Consider the following 24,629-nt stretch of genomic DNA (forward strand, 5'->3'; position numbering starts at 1 on the left):
TAGAGTCCTCCTTGGAAAAAATACTTGCAATAATCCAAAGATATTTAAGACTGCATTGCTATGTAAGAGAAATCAAAGTGAAAACACATTTTTTCACTGGACAAATAAAAACTCCCAAATGACAGTTCCAAAAGATTCTTCCTTTACCACAAAAAAAAAATGATAATGGCATGTCCAAGTGTTTTGGAAGTTTCTGTTTCAAGGCCTGCCAACAGCAGCTCTCATGAGCTGTGCTGGTGAATTTGAGCAGAACAGTGGTTGTAGATCAGACACCCAGGAGGTGAAAGCAGAAAGGACATAGACCTTCTGAGTAGGATGCATTCAAAGAACATTATCAAGATGAAAAAGGAATTCAAAGAAGAGTCCTTTAGTCATAGAGCTTATAAATCACAATATCTCTAGCCATAAATATTTTTAACAACCTGCATCTCATCTTTTCCCGAATGCCTATTAGTATCAAAGACTTCCTTAACAGAAAAAGAAAAACTGAGGTTTAGAGATATATATTTCTTCACACATTCAGTCTCTAAAAGATGTCTGAAGACTGATGCTAGCTCTAGGTCACAGCCAAACAGAGAATTGCCAAAGACAGCAAAGGGCATGTGGACTAGTAGGTACTGTGAGGGGGTAGAAAAAGAAACAGCTTCAATATCCCATATTGGCTGTCCCACATTTCCCAGCTTTGGTGGCAGTGGAAGCTGTAATGCCATTTGACCAGGGGTCTCCTATGTGCTCACTTCCACTTTCCTCTGTCAGCATGGTTGATGACATTGGCTCCCTTGGGACATCCAGTTGCATGGATGACTTAAAAGCCTTGAGTCAACTCTGGTGAGAGTAGCTGCATACAATTAGCTGTTGTGGGGCAAATGGAGTGTTCCCATAAATGAGCAGTAACTTCACTGCCCTATTAGAAGAAAAAAGATGAAAAAGATTTTATTAAGCCACAAAGCTAGAGAGGGGGCAATTGTCTAAATTTCTGGCAAGTGACCATTAAAATATAGAATGTGCAAAAGATCAGATGAGATTTTCAAAAGGAGTAGTGGTTTAAGAATCCTTTGCAAAATTTCTGGAGTTACATTCCTTATTTAAATATGGCTTAAACTGGCTTCTTTAAAATACAGAAAGCTAAGCCCTATGATCACTTCCTTTTGAAATATTTGACCGATACCATTGAATTTGGTGAGGGACCTTAACTACAATTGTACAGTTTTCTGTTTACAGAAAGCAGTATTATTTAACACAGCAGATGTTCTACGGCAGCAGCTTTCAGCAGGAAAAAAGCGGAAGGGGCATTAAACAATGAAAAAGAAAACTGTGCTTTTATTCTGCTAGTAAGTGGTGTGCCCTTAGGTATTACTGAGGATGCCACAGAACCAGAGGAAGGGTGACTTTTTAAACTTTTTTTTTAAAGGATCCTCAAAACTTCACTTGGCAGGACTGCAAGTTTAAAAAAAAAACCAAACAACATAATGCAAAATTACACTTTTGAATTTACATGCTGTTTCTTACAATTATTTGCTTTTCAGGAAAATGGTTACAGAAAGAATGACAGCAAAGCCTAAAATTAGCTGGTGATTCTCCAAGGATCTACTGCACTTCTCTCTCAGGACCTTCTACAGGATAACCTGCAGCCCTTCCATTTGCCACTGTACTGGTTTCTATTTTCCAGCTCCTAGAATAGCAGTTGTATGTGTACAGTGTACAGGCATTTTTATTTATTGCTTCAGCTTAACAGGAAAAAAATGTACTAAGAGAACCACTTACATCAGTCTAATCAGATCCACCAAATCTGAGTGCTTACTGTTTGAAGAGAGAAGTTCCTCCATTGCATATTCTGCTAGTACAAGTTGTATGGGTGGTGAGGAGTTAAAATCTCATCTCCTCTACTGTTTGCCATTCAAATTGTTATTTGAATTAACTGCTGTCATTGACTTCTGGTCAGAAAACAAAGCTAGAAGTGATAGTTCGGGAAAAAAAGCTGAACACTCCCTCCAGCATTTTTATGTAGGTTAGTAGGAACTGAAATTCTTGATGGCATGCTTCTGGTTTTACATAACATTTACCTGCTTCTCTAAACAACTTTTTTATTTCAATTATGTCTGGATCACTTGGGCTAGGGCAGTAAAAATGCATTAAACGAGCCCCAAATAGACATAGCACAGCAGGAGTAATACATTTTTATACTTTCTAATCAAATATTGTGAGTGTCTAGGGGAAGAGGTTTTATCGTCTGTTAAATGCGGGACTTAGAACCAGCAATTCTGGGGTCGTCTTCCATCTTCATCACTGACTTAACTGAAAAATCTGGTGTTGGTTGTGTGTGTAGTTACGGTGGCAATCTGCATTTATAAAACTCTGTACAGACATGACCCTTTACAACTGAAGCTATTACCAACCCTAATCAGTACTGAAGCTGTCCAGAGCAGTAAGTACTGCCTGCATCAGCGGTGTCTGCAGCTGGGCTTAGAAAGATTTTCGTTCGAGCCACCCAGAAGAAAAATCTCCACAACCTGCAGTGAGTGACTGAGTTTATGTCTGTCCTCTTCTCCTCCCTGTGGAAACTGCTGCTGGACTTCGCAGTTCTCAGGATTTGGGGGTTAAATCTGTTCGGGTGCTTCATCAACAAACACATTGTTTTACTTCTTTTCTGAAGTGAAGAAATTCATATCCATCTAATCCACAAGAATGTGGAGAGAGGGAAAAAAAAAAAAAAAAAAAGATAAAAAAATGAAAAATCCTACTTTAGCTATGCAGGATGAACTATCTTGCTTTACAGACAAGAAATCTAATAGAATGACTTGCCTGAGGATCAGCAGTGTCTTTGTGGCAACACTCTCTCCTGAATGCCCAAGTTGCAAGATTATCCTTCACCAATGCTGATTGTCCTTTTAATACAGAGAGGTATCTTATTTTTTAGGATACAGAGATGATTCATGCTATTATGAAAAGGAATTAACTTCAACAAAGAAAAAGACTTTCCTTCCAAATGGTGGAAACCACATTTACAATGAGTAGATGATCTTTGTGTCTGGAAAGACTGTTTTCCTGTCATTAACTTCTTTGTATAAATTACAATAATCCTGTGCTGTGGAAATGCTTTCTGTATCTTATCTCTATTATAGCCGGTCAATAAAGAATAAAATCCAGTAACTGTTTCTAACAGCAAACTAAAGTTCTGTTGAGGTTTATCCATTAAGTTAGTGGTCAAATCCTTGGAGAGGCTGAGCAGCTGGGACTCCCATGTCTCCACTGCTTAGCACCATCTTACTTTGGAGGCCCAAATTTTACATAGTAAATGATCTAATCACCTACCAGGGTTTAGAACTATGACAAGTTAATAACAACACTGCAGCCGTAGCTGCAAAATATTGAACAATAAAACAAAATAAATGGAAATAATCTCTCATGAGTGCCAATATTTTAGATTTACAGGGTAATCCATAGGCATCGCAACTCCTAACAGATTGCCAAAATACTGTTTGGAGACTTCTATTTCAAATCTAGTACATTTTATTATCATTTTGAAGGCTAGGAAATTGAGGAATAAATTAAAGAGCTAAAATGGGAAAAACAAACTTGTACAGATTGGATTTAAATGTACGGAAGTGTGAAGCAAATTCCCTTTTTTGAAAGGATTTCATTAATATTTAGTTAGCTGAGTCACAAACCAAGGCTCGCTCTGCAGTGTCCCCTTAGCCCAGTGCAGCACGCATTGCCCTCCCGCATGAGCAGAGAGGCAGGCTTTGGTGTGGGTATCTAGCAGCAGCTCACGGGTGACTTTTTTCACCAGCCAGTCTCAAGGCAATTCATGAAGTTACCACTGTAAGTGTCACCACTGCAGACAAGGGATGGATAGGCATCTTCCTTTGGGTTACCAAGCAAATCAAGGTGGGATCTGGGTGGTGAACAAAATACTAGCCTGTGTTCCCTGATTTTTGAGAGCTGAGGCATTTCCAATATTAGTTCATTTTGCTCACTGGATGCTTGGTGCCAGGAAGGGGAGCCCACTGTCATGGGCAGGCCCACCAACCAAATATTCTCTGGGGTGCCTATGGATTTTTCCCTACCACTGTTAGCACAAAGGCAGAAAACAGTCTACTATCAAGATGAACTAACCTAGACAGCCTGGTTTTGTCCAGTAATGAGTTTTATGTGAGTGAGGTCTACACGGAAGAAGCAGAGGCTCATCTTTCTCCAGACACCTGCCTGACGTGCTGGGCGAGCCTTTCCAGGGTCCAGCACATCACACAGCGAGCAAAGCCCAGGCTGGCCAGCTCACCTTCTATACATGAATTTCAGTCTGTGCAAAGCTGAGTTCAGCTTGAAAGGTGACATAGAAGTGACCACCATGAATTTCCTAGTTACACAGTCCTCTCATACAACACCCTTATTTCCAACAAATTGCAGTCATTTTTGTTCTACTGTGCTGTCATTCTTTAGAGACTCTATCTTGGCTATAATCCTCCCCCAGCAAATCCTTGTTCTTGGTTATCCATCTTGTTCTACCCTACAAATGCTGTGGTCTCCCTCTGTAAACCAAGGTATTTCTTAGGAAGCCTGGCTGAGGCATCCTGTTCTTCAGAAAGCAGGTTTAACTTCAGCGTCACGATACAAATATAAAGAGGCTTATTGTAATATTTATCTCACATATTTTAATTCTTTTTTTTTTTTTAATTCTAAATGTACTCATGTACAGCCTGCAGTACAGATTCATTAAAGATACTTATATTGACCAAGTGTAAGTATTTATGAAGGTCTTAGACAATAAAACATAAGTGCATGCTGCATTCTACATTAACAGAGCTGTGATAGCTTTTTTGCCAGTGTCATCTGTATAACAGATAGTGACAAAGACCACGGTTTAAATGCAAGTGGTTCAGCAGAATCTCAAACAGCTGGTTAAGTGTGAGGTCAAGAAAGGGCTATTTAATTCTTAGAAAACTTACAAGATAAAAAAAAAAAAAAAGACAGGTTTAGTGTTAAAAACCACAAGACTCTTCAATGAATTAGTATTCAAAAAAATCTGGGTTTATGTACATGAATATACATCTCACTCCTGTTTTTGCATGTGCAAAGTAGTTAGTGATGCTATACCTGGATAATTAGTTGTGTCTAGATATAAAATATATACAACATTTTGATACTACGCTCAAAGAAGTCTTGACTCATCGGAAAGCTGGAAAAATGTGCTAGCACAGAAACCAATACAATAGACAGTCAAATCTCTAATGCAAACAACAGGAAATAAGATGAAAATATAATTTAATAAATGTGAATTATACAATCTTGAGAAGCTTTTTTGACTGTTTTATTAAGTAGAGTTTATTAGCAATTTTTTTTCCTATGAGGGAATGAGATTATTAATAAAAGCCATACAAATTGTTTAATTATTCTTTTCATAATGCTAATGGCCAGACAGCGGTGCTTTGGAGAGGGCAAAACCTTATTGTAGATAATTAAACACAATGCTCATAGAGTGCTATACCAATATTGTATTGGTTTTGGTGTAGAAAATTACTAGTAGCTTGGGTGTTCAGGTTTTTCAGCAACAGGTGATTTTTCACTGATTCACCGAAGCATAGTGGTTTCAGCAAACACTTCACAAACAATAATTCGAAAGGCATCAAGAAGTAAGTTTCATATCACTTTAGAAATATTAGCCAAACCTACCTGAATTCTATAATACATAAAGTCTGTTGCTTAAAGATACTATTCATAAACAACTGTAACCTTTTCTGTGATGCTTGAGTCAAATACAGAGATTCCACGCTGGGCAGGACAGAGTAGCTCTGTGTTTCACCAAAAGAAGACCAGAATATGTTAACAAATATTAACCTTCCTGCATCTTTCCAGCTACAGGTACTACGTTAATGGGTATACCAGAGACTGCTAGCCATTAAAATCATTGGACTTGTGCTACTTTTCATTTACAAAGGGCCTGGTTCAGCGCCCTTGGACTGACCTGCTTTTTCCTGTGGATTACAGTGTATATTATGCTATAAATGAAATAGTATTACAGGCTTAACCAGAAGACAAAACAAAATATGACCATGGAAATCAATTTGGTCACTGGGTTGAACTTTCCCTGTGTCTGCTGTGCTTGGCTGCATAGCTAATGTGTTTCCAAGCCTCAGTCACGGGGAGCAAATCTGTCTCTCTCCGGCTCTGGAAGGTCAGAGCAATAGCACCCATGCTTGACTTGAGCGCTGTGCTTCAGCACTGAGGGTTACCAAGTTAGGCATGGCCTTCAGTGCTTCACTGGCTAGATACGATTTTTAAGAAAATGATGAGATAATAACAAACTTTGTAAATTTGAGATTCCATTTTGTATCCATACGTGCTTAAAGAAATCAGAGTGTTTCTCCCTGATCACAAATGTATAAATATGTACTCTAATAAAGCAGCTATTCAAAAAATGGCCTAGAAAGCAAAGTTCTTTTCTGAACATCACTGTATGATATACTCTAGTAAATCAATTTCTGTTCATGCCAACATCTGAACTCACAATGGCTTAAAAAATAAAAACTAAGTAATCTGAACACTAAAATTTTAATAGCCTCTTCCCAAAGAAAGACTACAGTATTCATCAACCACTGTATTTTTGCCAGAGAAAGTCAATTGTGGACACCTTTAAATCCCCTAGATTAAGTACCCATATTGTAGCAGACCTTAAGCAAACAAGCACTGACAAATTCAGGACTTTTTCTGAACTGAACTATGAAGTTTAGATGCTGTGGATGGTACAAAATGATAGCAGCTGCAGCAAAGATAAAAGAGAGAACGAGAAGATATTAGAAGACGGTGTAAATATGATGGAGCCTTCAGAATGAAATCCTGCTTTCCTTTTGGTTACAATAACTGTCAGGAACAGTCTGGAGAAAGAAAATCTCTTCATTGTAGTATGGCACATTGCATTAATATCAAAGCACACAGTTTTAGATCCAACAGGAAAGGTTAAAAAAATATATGATAAAAGAGAATCATCAAAGGAAGGAAGACATAAAGGTCAGATATTTCCAGTTACTGACTGATTGGCTGGGTCAATGACAGTGATCATTAACTGCCAAGAAGTGCCCTTCCTGTCGGCCTCTGTTACATAAAATTGAAATACACAGCAACGTAGATTAGAAGCTATTAGATGTTCATATGTGGAAGCTGCTCTCCAAAATGCCACGGCATTTACCACTCTAAATGTGATACTAGTGTTCTTGCTCTTGCTTTCTCTCTAGTTTACCCTCTTATTTGCCCATGCAGTCACACATATATATTGGCCACACAAAAAAACTAAGAACATGCCACCAAATGGCTTGTAGCTGTCACTGTGCAAGATGAGAAAAAAATCTGAGATTAATCAAGTGATTAATCTTGTGTTAATAAATAACTGAGGAGATGTGAAGATTTTAAAAGCAAGGACAAAAAGGTATAATTGGATATGGTAACTTTTGCACTGAACAGAAGAACTGCTGGGAAGCAGAAAAACAAGTAATTATAAAAACAAAAAAGGATTAAGGAGATTTTTTTTCCTGCTGGGTACAAGCACCTGGATGGCAGAGAGCCTAGAATTGGATTACCTTTGAATTTTCTAAATTGTTTTCATGAGGAACTTTTTTGACCCATATGAATGAGTGGCAAAGCCTCTTAGAGAAAAGAAAAATTAATTTATAAGAAACCTTCCCTCCTATGTGGATGGGATACACTGACAGCTGAGTACTGCTTGATTTTTTTAAACTCTTTCTGACTAGGTCAATGAGTTACAGAGCCAAAATTCATGACCTTCAGCAAGGAATAAAACTGCAAATCTTCAAAAGAATGCATTCTTTCCTCATGTTTTAAGGTATCCTTTCAAAGCAAGCTTAACTGTTGAGAAATAAGTAAATAGCAACTTTCAAAATAAAAAATTGCACGAGACATTTTTCTCCCTTCTGCTGCTGCTGATTTTACACAGGAAAGGATACAATTTTCCTAGTACCATTTGTATTTTTTCATTTCAACATTATATTTGAAATTAATTTTCTAAGTGGGTCAAATATTTCATTGTAAACACCAGTTAAACTGGTATGTAGTCACAATAAACCACAGCAATTTTTTGCTCTTGTAGGGGGCTGAAGGACTGACAGCTGGAGAGATGTTTTCCTGTGTCAGTGTAAGCAGGGATGTTGAGCACTTTCTCTGGAGAGGGCTGATGCTACCCTTCCATATCCCACAAGCGCACCTCCCGTACGCTGCCAGGTGCAGCTGGTCAAGGTTGGAATTATATGTGCACTATATGTCTTTTCCATTTATACAATGTTCATTAGTATCCATTAAGCTGTGCTCTTCCAGCTTCAATATATCAACATTAACAAAATATTAATGCTGGATTTTTGCCATAAAATGAAACTAAATCTCATTTGAAATACAAGCATGTAATGGAATGCAGCCCGTTGCCCCTACTCCAGATCCCAGGCATTGATGGCAGCATCTCAGTAAGACCCCAGGCAAGCTATGCAGCTCTGACCTCTTTGCTAAAATGTATCTGTGGGAACATTTGGTATTTAGAAGTGGCTGTCCCTCCTGCAAAAAGCTTTTGCTGCAGCACCATAAAAGAACTTGAAGCTTTTAATCTGGTAGTTCCTACCCTGGGAATCCGAGCTTGCAAGACCCAGCTGTTGTACAAGCCCCCTCCAGCAGTGCTGAAAGATGTGATGGAGGGTGGAGCAAGAACAGACAAACCCACACACTCAGCTGCCTCTGCTTGGGCAGCCACATCTGCAGCAGCAGCCCCAGACCAGGAGCTCAGAACCTCTTTAACCCCATCCTCCCCAGACCGAGCATGGTGGTCCTTCAGCAGATACAGCTCCATGAGGCCATTGCAGTAGAAAGATTCTAGACCAGCCATGGCGGCTGTGACCTCCCCTTGGAAGGAAGGACTGGCCGGTAAGGCCTGAAGCTCCCTACCTGCCACCGCTGTGGACTGGCACTCGCCATGGAGTGAATTTGTCAGCAAAGCCACAGTGGTTCCAAGAAGAACTATTTGGAAGAAAAGGATTGCTGAATAGCCCGTGCTGCCTGAGCTGGGCTCAGACAAGCCTGAAACCATGCAGGGATAACTTGCCTTCACATTACACAGCTCTAACCCTGAAGCCCTGAGATAAACAGGATGTTATTTAAATGGAGGAGCAATATGTAACATGCATTGATTTTGGAGGGAACTTAGTTATTCAGCATTTCAGCATGCTAGGCACATTGGTTCAGCAGGGAGGGGTTTGTGCTGTGCTTCCAAAACACTCCCCAGACTTTACCTGGAGAATCATCGCAAGAATAATTAGCTCCTGTGTCTCTTCATCTGGAAAGGTAAAGAGTCCATACGGACGCTACAGGTGTAGAGGGCAACTGCTGTGTTAGGGAAAGCGTAAGCAGATTGACTGATGAGAAAGACATGACTAGCCTTTGTGCTGATAAATGCAAAGCTTCTTCCAATTATAGGAGTTTTGTGAGGTGGCTTTTTCCAGATAAAGCATATGCTGGAAAGGTTTAAATATTTAAATGAAATTGCTTCTCCATACTTGCTCTCTGTTAACAGCAATTACATTTTCTGGTGGGAATACGTGTGATAAATATGAATTGTGTTTTGCATGATATTTATAGAAAAATAACTTAAAAGTTTGTGTTCGCGGAGGAAAAGCCCCTTTTACTAGTCACTCCTATCCTCTCAGAAAGAAGAAAACACCTCGTGACCCATCACCTGATTTTTGTAAAGTGCTTGCAATGCATAGGCAGCAAATGAACAGCAGATAAAAAATTACTGCTGAGATTCTACTAATAACTATATTAAATATTACGATCTGTGTTCATGAACAGAAAAAAAATGATCAAGTACATTTGTTATGAAATGTTTTAGAGCGATTCTTTGGTTTTGATGAAAAGCACACTCTAATGCCTTTGAAGATATGTGCACATATACATCAGTTAACAACATGTACCCCCTATGGTACGATTCATACCATGCAACATGAGAGTTCTTCATGCAAATAATCACAATTTCAGCCTGAAATTAACAGTGGTATATGTGACATGCAGCATACCAATAGCAAAAAATATTGCAGGAGATTTACTGCAAGGGGAAAAAAGGACTGTAATGTGAACCAATAATATCTTCACTTAATCAAGGCATAAAGATAAAAGGAGAAGAGAAAAATACAGTTAACAATCTTCCCCAGGGTGTTTGAGTGAAGAAAGTGCCAAACTGTGAATCAGAATTGAATAGACATAAACATTACCTCCTTTCAGAAGGATGTTTGCCTTATAGAGATCAGATATTGTAATAGCACGGAGCTGGCTCCTTGCCTATGCTTTGCAGCATGCAAATGAATATTTTCCTTTCTCAGCAGCTCTGCAGTAAAACTACCATGAAATCACACAAATATACACAAGAACCCTTTAAAATGACCACTGAATCTGCTGTCAAACACTAGAAACATCTGATGCCCGATTTGCAGAACTGCAGATAAGAGCCCTCCATTTCAGACTCACTGTCAGTGGAAGCACCAGCAATCAATACCTCTGAAAACTGGGCTCAGAGAGGCACATTACCAAAGGTGACTCATGATCATAGAATCATAGAATCATAGAAATATTTAGGTTGGAAAAGACCTTTGAGGTCATCAAGTCTAACCGTTAACCCAGGACTGCCAGGTCCATCATTAAACCACATTGCTAAGCACCACATCTGCGGGTGTAAAACACCTCCAGGCCATGATGCATGGCAGGTGCCAGGCAACTCTTTAAGAAAAAATACCTACATGCTAACGACTTGAAGGGGCAACTATGTTTACACCGTGGATTGCAGAGGAGAGTTACATCTGCTTTCTCTGAGCAAGCTCTAGTCTGTCATGCTGAAGACCAGGATGTCTCAGCTCACACTAAACTCCTCTGTGGCACATCCAGACCCTTGCAAGGCTGAGCTAGCTGGTTTTGGGCAAGCTTTGGTAATGAGATTTTATTGCAAACTGAAACTGAACAATCTGAGGATATTCTGCTGCAGCTGTGCCGACTAAGCATGTTTAAATTTCAGCTGGGTCTCCTAATTCGAAAGACCGACAAATAGCTGGTCACTCTCAGTGTAGAAGAAAAAAAAGCCTTTTCTGTTTACTAACTTTGTAAAGACTGAAGTCCTCACTACATACTCTGCCACTGTCAAGTGTTGGGTATTAAGGTGGAAGTAAGAACATCACAGAAGAAGGAGCCAAAATGTGTTATTGCCAATTTAACCATGTATCTGATTCACTAATATAATCTTTCACGCTTGTACTGCAATTGCCTGCAGCTCTCTTGATTTCATCAACATCGTAAACCAGTATTTGGCTCACATTTAAATGACACATCTAGGACTTCTAAGAGGCACATAAACTTATTTTGCATAAGCTACTTCTAGCATATTTCCTCTCCACTGTGCTGTCACCATCACAGAGTCATTCAGAGTAGAAGGGACTTTGGGAGGCCTCCCATCCAAGCTCCTGCTCAAAGCAGAGCCAACACTGAACACCTTGCCGGGTGGCCTTCTTCAAAGTCTGTCAGTCCTTGGCCTTTTCCAAGAAAATTAGCACCTGTCATAATGATTTATTTGGCTTTCAATTGTAGGTCACCAGCTCAAAGACTACCATTGTGTTCCTATTCAACAAGAGTTCAGTGGCCTATGTCTGAGGTCACCCTGTCCTTCCACAAAGACAGGCCAATGGGCCGATGTGAGATGATAACCATGATCACTTACAGTACTCTTAGCTAGGCTGGAATTTCTGGGTGAACCAGAAGATTCCATAATCTCAATATCCAACCACTTAAAATGAATGAACTTTCCAGTAGACAGAAACATAGCACAGTGAGCTGCTTTTCGTTCCCAACCATACCTTCTCAGTAAAGTGTTTTACAGAGTTGGTCATGGAAAAATCTTATCTATCCATTTGCCTTTTCAGAGACTTTACCACTGTATGCAAATATTTCAGGGACAGGAATGGTTTCAACATTTATTCAACGTGAACATGCAGGAAAAGAGAAAATAGCAGACATGAGACATTTAGGGCAGCCACTGTGAATTTACTGTAGGTCTGGGAAGACTGTCAATACTGAGGGCTTGTGACAACATGCTGTGAAAGTACAGGAACAAAATCAATTGCAGCCAGAATTTTTCCCTCCCAGTACACATGACAAAATTATTTACAAGTGGCTTATTTAAATCTATCCAGAAGTCAGCTATTTCAGGGTCCTATTGAGCAGAAAAGATCCCCTGAGTTAAGGAAGGTCACCGATCCAGTTACATCACCCAGATGATCTCTCTGGCGGTGTTTGTAACACTGCTCTACCTTGCTTTTGTTTCAGAGTTGATGGCTTGTGACAGTGGTTTTTTGCTGCCATTTTTCTGGCATTGTCTAGAACTTTCTCTATCCTGACAAAACCTTCCACATAATGATGATGAGCATAGTGTAAAAAAAAAAATCTAAAAATTAAGAGAGAGAGAGAGAAAAATACATCTTTTCTAGCAGCAAAAACAAGTCACTAAGACCACTCGTTTGGAAACCCTCATCTAACCTAAAGCTAAAAACTGCTTTAAACACCACTCACACTGCAGTCATAGATTTCCTGCTCAGCACCTCTCCATAATCTCAATGCAAGCCACTGCAAAGGCTGGCAAGCTAATAGCTGATCTGGCTCAATGCCAGCCTGAATTTGACTGTCCTCTTAGAAGTCTAGGGCATCTCTGCATTAGCAAGTAACACAGCATCATTGGAGTGGATCTATAGAGCAAAACAGTGGGTGCAGAGGAGATGAGGGCCACCCTGTACACATTTTTAAGGATTTTACTTCAAACTAGCTCTGGTTTAGGCCCTACACAGAATCCCATACACAATGTTTGGTGTATAGCAGGTGCCTTGCTAGAGCCCATCTCCTGGTTTCATCAGAGGGACATCCAGTTTGTGTGCTGCAAGACCACTTGACATTGAGAATGCAAGTACAGTAAATGGAACAGGATTTCCCAAGTACACTCTCGATCTGAACTGTGTTACTAAAGCAAACACATCTTTGGATCTCTTAGGAGTGGTCTTGGTCCAGGGAAATCCTTTATGTAGGAAGAGGTTCTGGCTGTAGAATTAATAAAACTGTCATTTTCTGCTCACACTGTCAGTACAGAGTTAGACACAAGACTAAAGTTCAATGAGCCACTATGCCTGATAGCGAATTATTTTTCCTTCTTTACTGGAAAAGGCAGGACTACAGCCTGCTTTTCTGTTACATAGTTAAATCTCTCAGAGTTTCAAATTTGGAAATACCTGCCTTTCTGTAATTTGAAGGTTTAAAGCTGAGCGGTACAAATCACTGATTTTGAAGTCCTTTGACATTATGAGCCTTTTCTGTCACACTTTGATGCTGACTGGCTTCTAAAGTGTATTCAGCTCACGCCATCACTGCCAAAGATTGTCATCTTCCAAGCATGTCCATGGAGAGACACCTGTTCTTATGACGCTTCATGAGTCAGGAGTAGTACTCAGGGGACAGCACTGTGCGGCTGCATAGGGGAGATGTTTATTTCTGCCAAATCACAGAAACCACAAGCACTGTTTTCCAAAAAGCTGACTCCTCTGTTTAAACTCTTGCAAGCTCACTTTACAGTCAGCTTGATAGGCTTTCAGAGAAGTGTCAGAAACAGAATCAGAAAAACACCCTAACATACAGGTGTGACCCTCACTGCTCAACTGTCGTGAGGAAGCTGGTGAGATGTACTGCTTGCTTTGGGGTTGGTTTTTGTTTGTTTGTTTGGGGGTTGGGGTTTTTTTTTCTTGTCTCCATTCTGAATGCAATGAAGCACAGTTGTTTACAGAGATAAATGGCTTTCACAGTGATGAAGACAGCCATTTATATTAAGGAGCATATGCCTAATCAAGCTTTGTGGGTAGGTTTTTCACAAGTGGTTAAGGAGCTATATTACTGACTTCCAGGGAGATAGCTGCGTTCTCTGGAAAAAGCACAGCCTACCTCTCTAATGACTGAATTCTGGTTCTGAATAGATAATACAGGGGCTTGATGACTACACAAGAGTCCTCATTTAATTCACTTGTATCCCTTTTTTATCCCTGGCACTCCTCATCCAGATAATCAAAGAACTGAGAGTGTAATGACTGTATCTGAATATATCCTTTCATTTTAAGCTTCCAAATTCCTCATCGGTATTACTTATGCTTGTGCAGGACTTGCCAATTTTATTCATGTTTTAAGGTGAATAGAGATCTCTCCCTCTTACTCGTGGCTCTGCTGTGGAGCCTGCACAAGCACTGCCCACTCATTCCAAGCATCTTTTGTTTTGACGTAATGTGCTTGAAGAATTACACTTGGAAAAAACCCCCAAACATTTAATGAGCAGTTCTAAGCTTGCTGAGCATAACTCTGGTGCATATGAATTTTAATAACTGCATCCATTGTACACAGTCTTTAGGGTTAGGGTGCCATTAACCCTTACTGAAAAAAATAGGGATTTGCAAACACACTTCAGGCCTACTGACATCTGAAGGAGCTTATGGTAAGATGGTCCTGTCTTTCCATCAATTTATTTGGAAAATCTTCCTGCAGTGGTTCAGTTGCTATGCCCCATTAAACTGGCAGTGGCTGGTTTGCTTTACATACCAGCTCAACGGGCCTCAAAGGCAAAGTATCCAGAGCTTCTGGGAGACCAAGGACAATGGCATTGCTCCAAGTAGGTCCCCTGTGTGCTTCAAGCTGAATCGTCTGTCCCTCCCCTGCTCCTGCGAATGTGCTGATTTGAATTCCAGCTGCATTGTCTATTCCAGGCTGGGTTTGTTTTCTTGTCTTCGGAGAGGGGAAGGCATGGAAAAGGAAATACTTATGAATACGGGTTTGTATTTGCTTTTTTCAGTCTGCCCAGTTCCTGTATTCACCTGCAGCATCCAGAATGAGAGGGCAAGCTGACCCCACAGCAGTGGTTCATCTGCCTTTGGGTGCAAGGAGAGCAGGAAGGATGAATTTTACATTGATAAAAAAAACCTATCCAGGATTCTGGCATTTATTTTAATGTGCTCCAGAATACGCTAACCTATTCATTGGAGAACTGCAAAGACAAGGTCCCGGTTCAAAAGGTTTTCTAGCACAGATTTAAAACTTGCCATGATAAATGAAGATGACAAAGAGTAATGAAAAGGAAAAAATGCAGAAGGAAAATACACAAAGTTTTTGATTATATGGTTAATGAAAACATACAGATATCTTTGGGCTTATCTTATTTTGTCTCATTTATGGAACATTAATAGAGGGGGGAAAAGTTAAATAATTCACACACACACACACACAAAATCCCATTACTGAAAGACCCAGAGGAGATTTCAGCTGCAGTCCAGTTCCACAGGAAAAGACACTTCTAGTCAAGTAGAAAGGAGCCAGCTGAGACCAAAGCTTTGCAATTCTTGAAGGTTTAGATAATGCAAATTTGAAGTTTCCTTCCACACTGCTATTCAGTAAGTTCTAGTTTCACACCGGTTTTGGAGACGAAAAAAGACAGACTCAAAAAAAAACTAGCTAATGTGTATTTGGCTGAAGAGGTGTCTTTGGTGGCACTGGAAGGACAATGGAGGCTTACCAAATCCCAGCCCTCCTAAGTTCTAGACAGCTTCTTTTGGCAAATAAACGCAGCAAGACACACTTTAAACAAACATTTCCTATGCTATGACCCAACATACATACAATGAAATCTTGTATAATTTATCTAAGATATGAGTTCATTCTTTAAAGATGACATACCACACAGTGTAATGGAAAATTTCTTTCATAACTTTCAGGATCTTTCAAATGCATTTATGAAATAAATACATGCTTGATAAAGCAGCTAAGAATTCTTAAAACTTCTCAGTGGATCAACATTCTTTGGAGAAAGCAAATGCCCAATTCCTTTTTTCACTTTCTGAAGTTCACTGAAGTTCTACAGCATTTTCAATAAATTACTTAGGATGTCTGTGTTACCATTTGTTGAAATGATACTTAGATTAGTTTAATTCAAAGGTCAAACTGTTTTCAGTGTTTAACTGTCATTCCCAAACATGTCTTATCATTAAGGGCACAGAATTGTGAGTATTTAAAATCATATTGCCCTTGCAAAGTATGCTTATATTTAAATATTTATATTCCCATTAACTTAAAATATGAAGTACAGATGTATTAGCTTACTCACTGAATCACGGTAAAGATTCCCAATGGATTATCATAAACGTCCATTGTATTTAAAGTCGATGACAAAGTTGGCAGGGTACTGCTCCCGGGACCCAGCAGTCTTGGTCAGCGAATCTCTGCCTCTTCTCTTGCTCTACCCTTTACATACATACATACATACATGCATGCATACAGCCCTCCTCTGTACGTCTTGCTTGGCTTCACCCGGTTCAGCTCTCCACATCAGATCAGCTATTAAACCGCTAATGTTGCTGTTGGTTAAGAGCTACCAGAGGCACTGGCCAGTGGCTGGGGACATGGTGGGGTTCTGCTGCAGTGACGCTCCCACATGCCAGTTCGTGTCGATGCCACTGACAGGGGAGGATCAATGTGAAAATTGCAGTCCCATGGTCTGGGCTGTAATGATTTAATGACAGTTTTTAAAGCTGCTGTGTAGCTTCACCTTGAAACAAGCCTTGAGATTAACCTTAACAAACACAAAAAGGTATTTTTATGCACCCTATTGTACAATACAGCAAGCGTGACATGTGATTTCAGCCTAATGTTAATGATGTGTCAGTGACTTCTGAGGGAGGGACAGGCAGAGTTGTGCTTCATTTTCCTTACCTGTGCTGGGATTAGTATTCATATAATAAAATATGACTTTTGGGTTTGTGATGAAATAGTTTTCTTCTACTTATGCAAAAAAGAAGTGTAAGAGAAAGACTCTTTATCAACTAACTATCACAAGATGAACAGTACAAACCAATCCATTGAGCTCAAAAAGGTCTTCAAAAACAACAACATAACAATTTTTAGTGCCTCAATTTTCCTCTGCCCAGATGAAGACCTCTGATTTTCAGAAAAAGATGCCTCTAGCTTTTGATAAGCAGGTCTTTTTAAAGACCTCTTTAAACCCCTCAAAAACTTGTGAGCATCTTACAAGCACCTGTGAAAAACACAGTGTCTTTATGTAGAGACAACTTTTCCTTACCGATCTGCACTGCACCTTAAACACAACCGTGGTAAGAGAGTTGCTGAAGGAATAACAAATTATTCCCCGGTGATCCTGCATGAAGGAAACATTCAGCTGAGTAAATCTGATGGCATCATCAAAGTGGGTACTCCCTCTCCTTCCTCCCTCCAGCCCCTGATGACCCCACTCCAGAGCGTAGCACTGAGCTCAGCTTTGTTCCGGGAAGGCGCAAGGACAGGCGGTACAGTGAGGCTGGGGCGACTGGCTTGTGGGGAGCCGTGCCAGAACACACCAGCCCTTACACTGGGCTGTGGTGGCCGACAGGAACCGCTGTGTCCAAGTAGATGAAGAGAAGCAAAATGAGAGGGAAAAGTGGTGGATCTGGTCATACCAGTGATGTGGGGTTTAGGTGTAAAAGGCAGCTGCTGTGGAAATGGATGTGCTGAAAGCAGTTAGTTAAATGGCACCCTCATTTCTAACAAGCTAGACCCGTCTTCTCTCCTGCAGCTCTCACTTTGGCTGGACCAAACTACAAACAAGTGCAGTCTCTCCCAGTGATGGGAAAAACTCCTCCAGAACAGAAGTGCAGACGGCTGGATCGTAAACACTGCTAGCATTGCTGAAGATAATGAATAGCAAAGATCATTTTAGCTAAACTCTAATGATCAAAACCAAGGACATTTCATTGCAGGCCTCAAGAAGACCAAGACATCAGAAGAGAGAGGGGAGCACAGTGGCTGCAGCAGATGGAGGGCACACCTGGAAGATCCATGCCAGGGCTGCAGAGCCTCATGGCAAATGCAAACTGAAAACTGCTGGGTTTTTGTTGTATTGCCCAACTCATATTTTCACACAGTGGAGAAAAGAAACAGAGACCATTCTGAAGACTTCAATTAAAGAGTGCCAATGGAGATCCCAGAGTCTAAACTTTCAGGACAGAGGCTTAGCGCAACCAGCACCAGCCTTCTTGACATGGCAGTGTCTGCAGGGCCTGTTACACACCAGCAGAACACTCTGGTCTATTTGCAAATTTATGTTTTGACTTTCCTCTTGGGATCACCAGGGAAGTGAACTTCTCCACTTGTGCAAAGAACAGACAAGATTATTTTCCTACAATGAGCTTTGACTCAGGCTAAACAGACCTATCACAAGTGTAGTTGCTGTTTTCACAAGGTGGGTTTGAGTACATGTTCTAAGAGCAAGGAAACTCTAGGGTAGTGAAATAGTCCAGGTGCAGTATAGTATAAACAAGGGGTTGGGCATAATTTCTAAAGTCAGATCCTAGAGCTGAAACTAATTTGATTTCTGGTGATGGGCAAATTGCTAACAGATCTTGGAGAGACAACTCTTCAAATGTAGCTACTGATACTCAGTATTTAGCCTGAGACATGCAGGGCTGTGTTTTCAAAGTGAGCTTCATCCTGAAGGTTTGGCTACAGATGACCATTTTCTCTAAAGCTCATGTACAAGCTATCACTAATTGGACTGCTGTAATCAGCAGCCACTTTTGAAAATACAAATTTTTACCTCAAATTCATCGAGTGCTTTTTGAAGATTTCCCACTAATCTGACAGGCTTTAGAGCAGCTGTTTAGGCTGTGTTGGTTTTCACATCTCCAAAATAGGGGTAAAAGCTTACATACATAAAAGATTATTCAGGGAGTATTTGTGGAGTAGCCTGAGGAATGATGAAGGTAGTTACCCCATATGGTTTCCTCTCGTCTGCAGTTAAGTTAGATGATCTGATCACTTACACTTGTGTTTTCTCCACATTCCGTGTGTTTAACTGGATATTTTCCTTACTTGTGTTTCAGATTTTATTCTGCATAGCAGCCTGGCTATTCCTCCACACTGTACAAGGCAAGTGCTGAAATTATTCATGTACCATTAAGTGGCTGAAGTTATTCATGTACCATTAGACACTGAGTTCAAACTCTTTGCTCTGAAAGAATTCAGTAGACCCCTTTAGAAATAACATGATACAAAATCAGATAGGTCCCAGAAGCCAGACTTCAACATGAGCAGTTTCCTTACTACGGACTCCCCTGTCGCCTGTTGTAAAACCCCAGCAAGAGAAACACTGGAAAAACTAGGGAGAGGAAAAAAAAAAAAGGGGGGGGGCGGGGGAGAAAAAAATACCCCAAACCCAACATATGTTAATTTATTTGCTTTTCTCAGTACATCTCTTGTGAATGAACCAATACAGAAATAAGCCAGCATTTAACATAATCCTTTCCTCTCACTACACTCTTAATAGCATCTTGAGAAGAATGTACTGAACATTAGGGGCCAGATGCTCATCTGGCATGAATTGATGCACACAAGCTGAAACCAGTAGAGCAATGATGATTAATATACACTAGAAGTTACGACAACTGGTCCTTAATAAAGGGTTTCATAGGTTATGTAACTGGCAATTCCAGTACAGGATTTGGTTTTAATACGATTGACTTTGTCGAGATGAACACGTCTAACTTTAACCTTGGAAAACATGCCATTCTATTTTGAAAAAAAGGACAAAAATCAACTAAACCCACAGTTAACGGTGTTCCTAGAACTCACAACAAAATTAATTCCTCCCTGACTATCATGTCCAACATTTTTCCATTTAAACTGGAAGAATGAGACCCATCTTACCAAGTCCAGACTTTTAACCCCTTAACTCAAGGCTCCAAAATCATCAAAGAACAGAATAAGGCACCTATAGGATGTAATGCGTCTCAGCTTCATAGAGATATGTTTGGGTCCAATAAATCCCATCGTAACAGTAAGGACAGCCATCTAAACTGAGGCAAGCTGAAGCCTCACCTGAGTTGGTTACATTAGAGTGGAGCTAAGCAATTATTTTTACTCTACATCAGTTTCACTCCACTGTCTGCAACATGGTTTCTAAGGATGAGGTGTCAATACCATTTTGTAAAGCCAAAGGCACACTTACTAAATAAATGAATACATAGAATATTGCTGATAAGTTGCCAATTTGACTGTGCTGCTAGAAAGAAGATTAACGACCACTTCATAAGAATCACTAAAAAATTAGAACTTTGCTTGTTGTCAGTGACTCAGTTCTGATGACATTTCAATACATAAAAGTTTCTATTTCAGTAATCAGTAGGTCATGTATGGCGACAGTACCATAGGACAATTACTAAGTAGCATGATAGGCAAATCCAGTTTGGAAAAAATAGAAATATTGAGAACCCTATTTCAGGGTAAGAAAGGGGTGAATTTTTCTACATGATAGCTAACCTAGGCATGCTCTTGATCTACAGCTTCATTTGATCTTGGCAACAACCCTCACAAACAGGACTCAGCTTACATCAGACATGTATGGTACAATTGGCTGTGTATGCTAGTCACCCACTACTTGCTTCCACAGCATCTTCTAGGATGTGATTCATCTGACCTAATTCAGACGGCTGCTCTACAGATAAGATGAATAATACCTAGAAATGTCCATTTCTAGCCATGATTACAAAAGAAACTCACAGTAACAAGCTAGGAGACATATGTCTTCACTGACTCAGGTGAACTCCAAAGTGGTGTCTTTACCATTTTCTGTCTATCTGAGCTATCCAGTGTGTGGTCCTGCAGATGGTAATACCTTGTGTACAATGAAGAAGAGCTGGAGCTGGAGGAGAAACTCTGGACTTTATACTTCCAGTGAAGATTTGAGTCTCAGAGCCTCCTCTAAGGCTCTACATTGAAATTACATGAAAGCAAGGTGTAAACTGGCCTTTGATGTTACATTGGTCTACCCAGCTGCCAGTACCAAAACTTGCTGTCCTGATGCAGCACTCCATAAAATTACAGTTGCCAGTGTGACTGAATCTGGCCTTTCAGAGGTTTGGAAAGAAGTTTTCCGAAGAAAAAATTTCACACGTCAGAAAGTACAGTCTTGCCAGCAGTTGTGTGGAAAACATGCTCTGGCAATTGGCTAATAGAATATAATAAAAAATAATATAAAAAAAAATCCCAACACCCCCCACTGCCCCCAAACCCCAACACATTAAGACCCACACACCGAGTTTGGGCATAATCTGGTATTTCATGTAGACCATGGTGTTGATTGTGTTTGGAAGAAAGAGTCTTCTTTTCTTTGCTTATCATGTTTATAACCCCTGTCAAAACTTTTCATACAGTGTTTCTCATTTGCAAAGTGGGGTCCTCCTTCCAAGCTCACTCCAGCCTTGGCCACTAGTGAAAGGAACTGATATGTGGAAAAGACAGGCATGAGTAACTGTGGGCAGACTGGCAGTGCTGGAGTTATGGGCACATCCTAGGCTCTCTGAAAAGAGTGGTCAGAACCAGAGGAAAGCAGTGATGGAGCTAATCTCATATCTATCATTCACTTGGAACTGCAGTGCATGTGTTTAACATTCAGCTTATGTTTGGCTTGTATTTATTGATGTTTGCATTAAATCAAGTATTTTTTCCTGCACTGATGTTATATCAACAAAGCTATATAAATCATTTTACATCCTTATGAAGATTCTTTATGTGCTACTATTTATCATCTTAAAAACAGTAAATAGATCAGTAAAATGAGCAAACAAACTGATTTTCAGGTGCACTATGGAGTTGCTACAAATGTTATTGCTATACATATTCCTTACTTACTGGGAAATGTAAAATCAGGAGAAAAAATTAAATTCTGTTTTTCCAACCTTGCACCTGCCAGATAAGATCCTATGTCATAATCCCACATGCAGAATTAGATACTACTCATTGTGAATATGCATGGCAGAATCAGTCTGGGATACATACAGGAAAATGAGAGAAGCTTCAGTGCTACCGGTAGTGTGTAAAAGTGTTTTTCTGTTTTAGAGACTTAGATGTACAGAAAACCCAAGTAATAATCAGCTTAGACACATTCCTTACTGCCTTGAACAAACAGAAACTGACACCCTACTGTAAGCGAGCTGGGACTGTGAGCCCAGAAGTCACGTCCCACCAGAAGATTTATATCCACCCCAACATATTTTATCAGAAAGTTGCCTCAGCAGCCAAGCAGGAGAAACAGATTATGATCAAGGTTAAGCAGCTCACAGGTGGTTTTTCAATGACTGACGAGGCAGGTCTGTTAAAAATAAAGCTGAGGTCAGTCACTGTCAGTCCTTTTCAGTGGCTACTAGCTCCTTCCAGTGACTGAGCTGCTGTGCCACCTGAATCATGTATCCAGAGCCACGTCACTGAGGAGGCTAGTGTCCCCTTCTCACGTGCTGCAGGACTGTTGCATAGGCTCACGCCTTGCTGGCTGCTGTGCGTGGAGCCTGAGCACGGACACGTTACACCAACAGTGATGAGCAACATTCCTCTGGGAAAGGCCCAACTAACAACCCAGTGACATTGCAAACACGTCTTACAAATGATAATCGGGCTAAAGGTGATACACATAGAAATTATACTTCGGAGTTCCAGTAACCCAACAAGCCATAATTAAAAATCACCTGATGCAGACAAAGAAAAACCCTGAGTATATTTATTTATGATTATACCTATTTCTATCAAGGACTTCCAATGAGCCATTTTCATCATTCTCATTCAGATGTCAGAATACTGACTATGCTGGAAGTTATACGGCATTAAAAATGATGTTCTTAAACTCATGCATATGCAGAGTGATGTAACTCAGCACTGTCCTTCTGTCTGCCAGGAAAAGGCATATTTCCATTTTGTAAATATTATGGGGTTTGTAGCAACTAAGCTATGCAGACAAGTGATGCCCTCCTAGCTGGATGGGAGATTCCAAAAGCATCATTAAGTAACAAAAGAGAAACCATATCAGAAAAAGATGAACATGAGGAAAGGCAGTTATGAGTTGAACAACTGCACTAATTAAATTACTTATAAGAGTTTGTGAAAAGTCCCATAGGCCAATTCACTTGCAACCAAAAACTGAGCAAGGTGAAGGAGAAACTTCACTTCCAAGGCAGTCTCAACTCCAGGGAAGGCAAATGTCAGGGCAGATTTGTTAATGGAGATGCTTCCTGTGCTGGAAGGCTGTGTAGGGTGTTTTGGCAGTCAGTTTGACAGGTCAATCCACTAACCAGGAAATACTTCAAAGTCAGACAAAACTTATCAGCAGGCAGCAAAATACTTCTTAGGTAAGTATTTGACATCTCTGTACCTGCATTTTAATGGAGTGGCTAATTTCTCACATCTTTCATTTTAATAGCATTTTTGCTTCTTATGCACTTTTTTTTAATATAAAGGCAATGTCAGAAAATGACACCCCATTTTCATGAGGTAGGTGATCCTAGGCATGGGTGGTGGGCTCACTGAGCATTCCCAGAGCCATCTACAAGGTGACTGAGAGCCACAAGCACTCCACATCACACCACATGGCTGCCCGGTGACCTGATGGCACAGGGGACGTGTACTGGCCACAAGCTGGTCCTCACTGGCCAGTACTTCTTCATCCACATGGCTTCTTGGTCAATCCCTCGGTCACAAGGGATCCTCCAAATGTGAAGATGCTCCATTCTAACAAAACATGGTGGAGGACAAAAGATATCTTACTCATTTTATCTCCTTCATCTTTTTCCCACCCCACAGCAACCAGGAGACAGCGTCAGCATTTTCTCTCACACATCTGTATGTAGCAGCACCTTCTGTGGAGGAAGGAGAGGACCTTTTTTGCACATTTCTCCTCTCTAACCGTTCAGTAGAGCATTTTCATGTTAGCTCAGTTGGGCTGGTTACTATTTTAGGTAACCACAGAAGTGCACACACATTACCTAGGCCATCTCCCACAAGCACTAAAAGCCCTCTGCTGCACACCTCCTTCTCCCACTCATTCTTGAGCTTGCCTGGGAAGCTGTTCAGGCAAAGCAGCAGCTGAAACATAATCTTTTTTTAATTACTAACAACTGTGTCTACCAGTGGAGATGTGGTATTGTAAATCTACATGAGCACTGACCTCAATGCTCTTTAGCCTAAGTAGAGCTCACTTGCCAGACCTCGTCTATATAAATACTGCTTTTCCCTTCTACCAAACGTGAAAATGTTTTCACTTTTTTTAACTTGGAATTCATGACTGTACAAGGACTTATTATCTTTGAATCACTGCCTATCACTCTGTTAAACCACAAAGTATCATCTCCCTCTGCTTTCTGCTGATAGGGCTGATTTTCAAAAGCAGTTAGCAACTTGAGGAGCCTTAATGTGGGATGCAGGGAAGAAGCCTCCTTTACAAAACTTTTGCCCCAATTCCCTCCAAAAACCATTCCCACTGAAACAGCTGACAGAAGACATCTTAGATGTGATAAGTTTGTAATTACAGATTTTGCAGAGATAGTGAACTTTCTCTCTTATTATTGTGAGAAATTATTGTGGGGAAAAAACATTCAGAGGCTGTAGGTCTCCACCCTAATTTGTATCCAGGCTTGATCTCAGCATCTTCTTTTTTTTCCTACATATTCAGTTTATGTGCAACCTAGTTTTCTTGACTGAAGGTTGTGAATAAC

The sequence above is a fragment of the Falco cherrug genome, chromosome 2 (assembly GCF_023634085.1).
Source record: "Falco cherrug isolate bFalChe1 chromosome 2, bFalChe1.pri, whole genome shotgun sequence".
In the NCBI taxonomy this organism is placed as follows: domain Eukaryota; kingdom Metazoa; phylum Chordata; class Aves; order Falconiformes; family Falconidae; genus Falco; species Falco cherrug.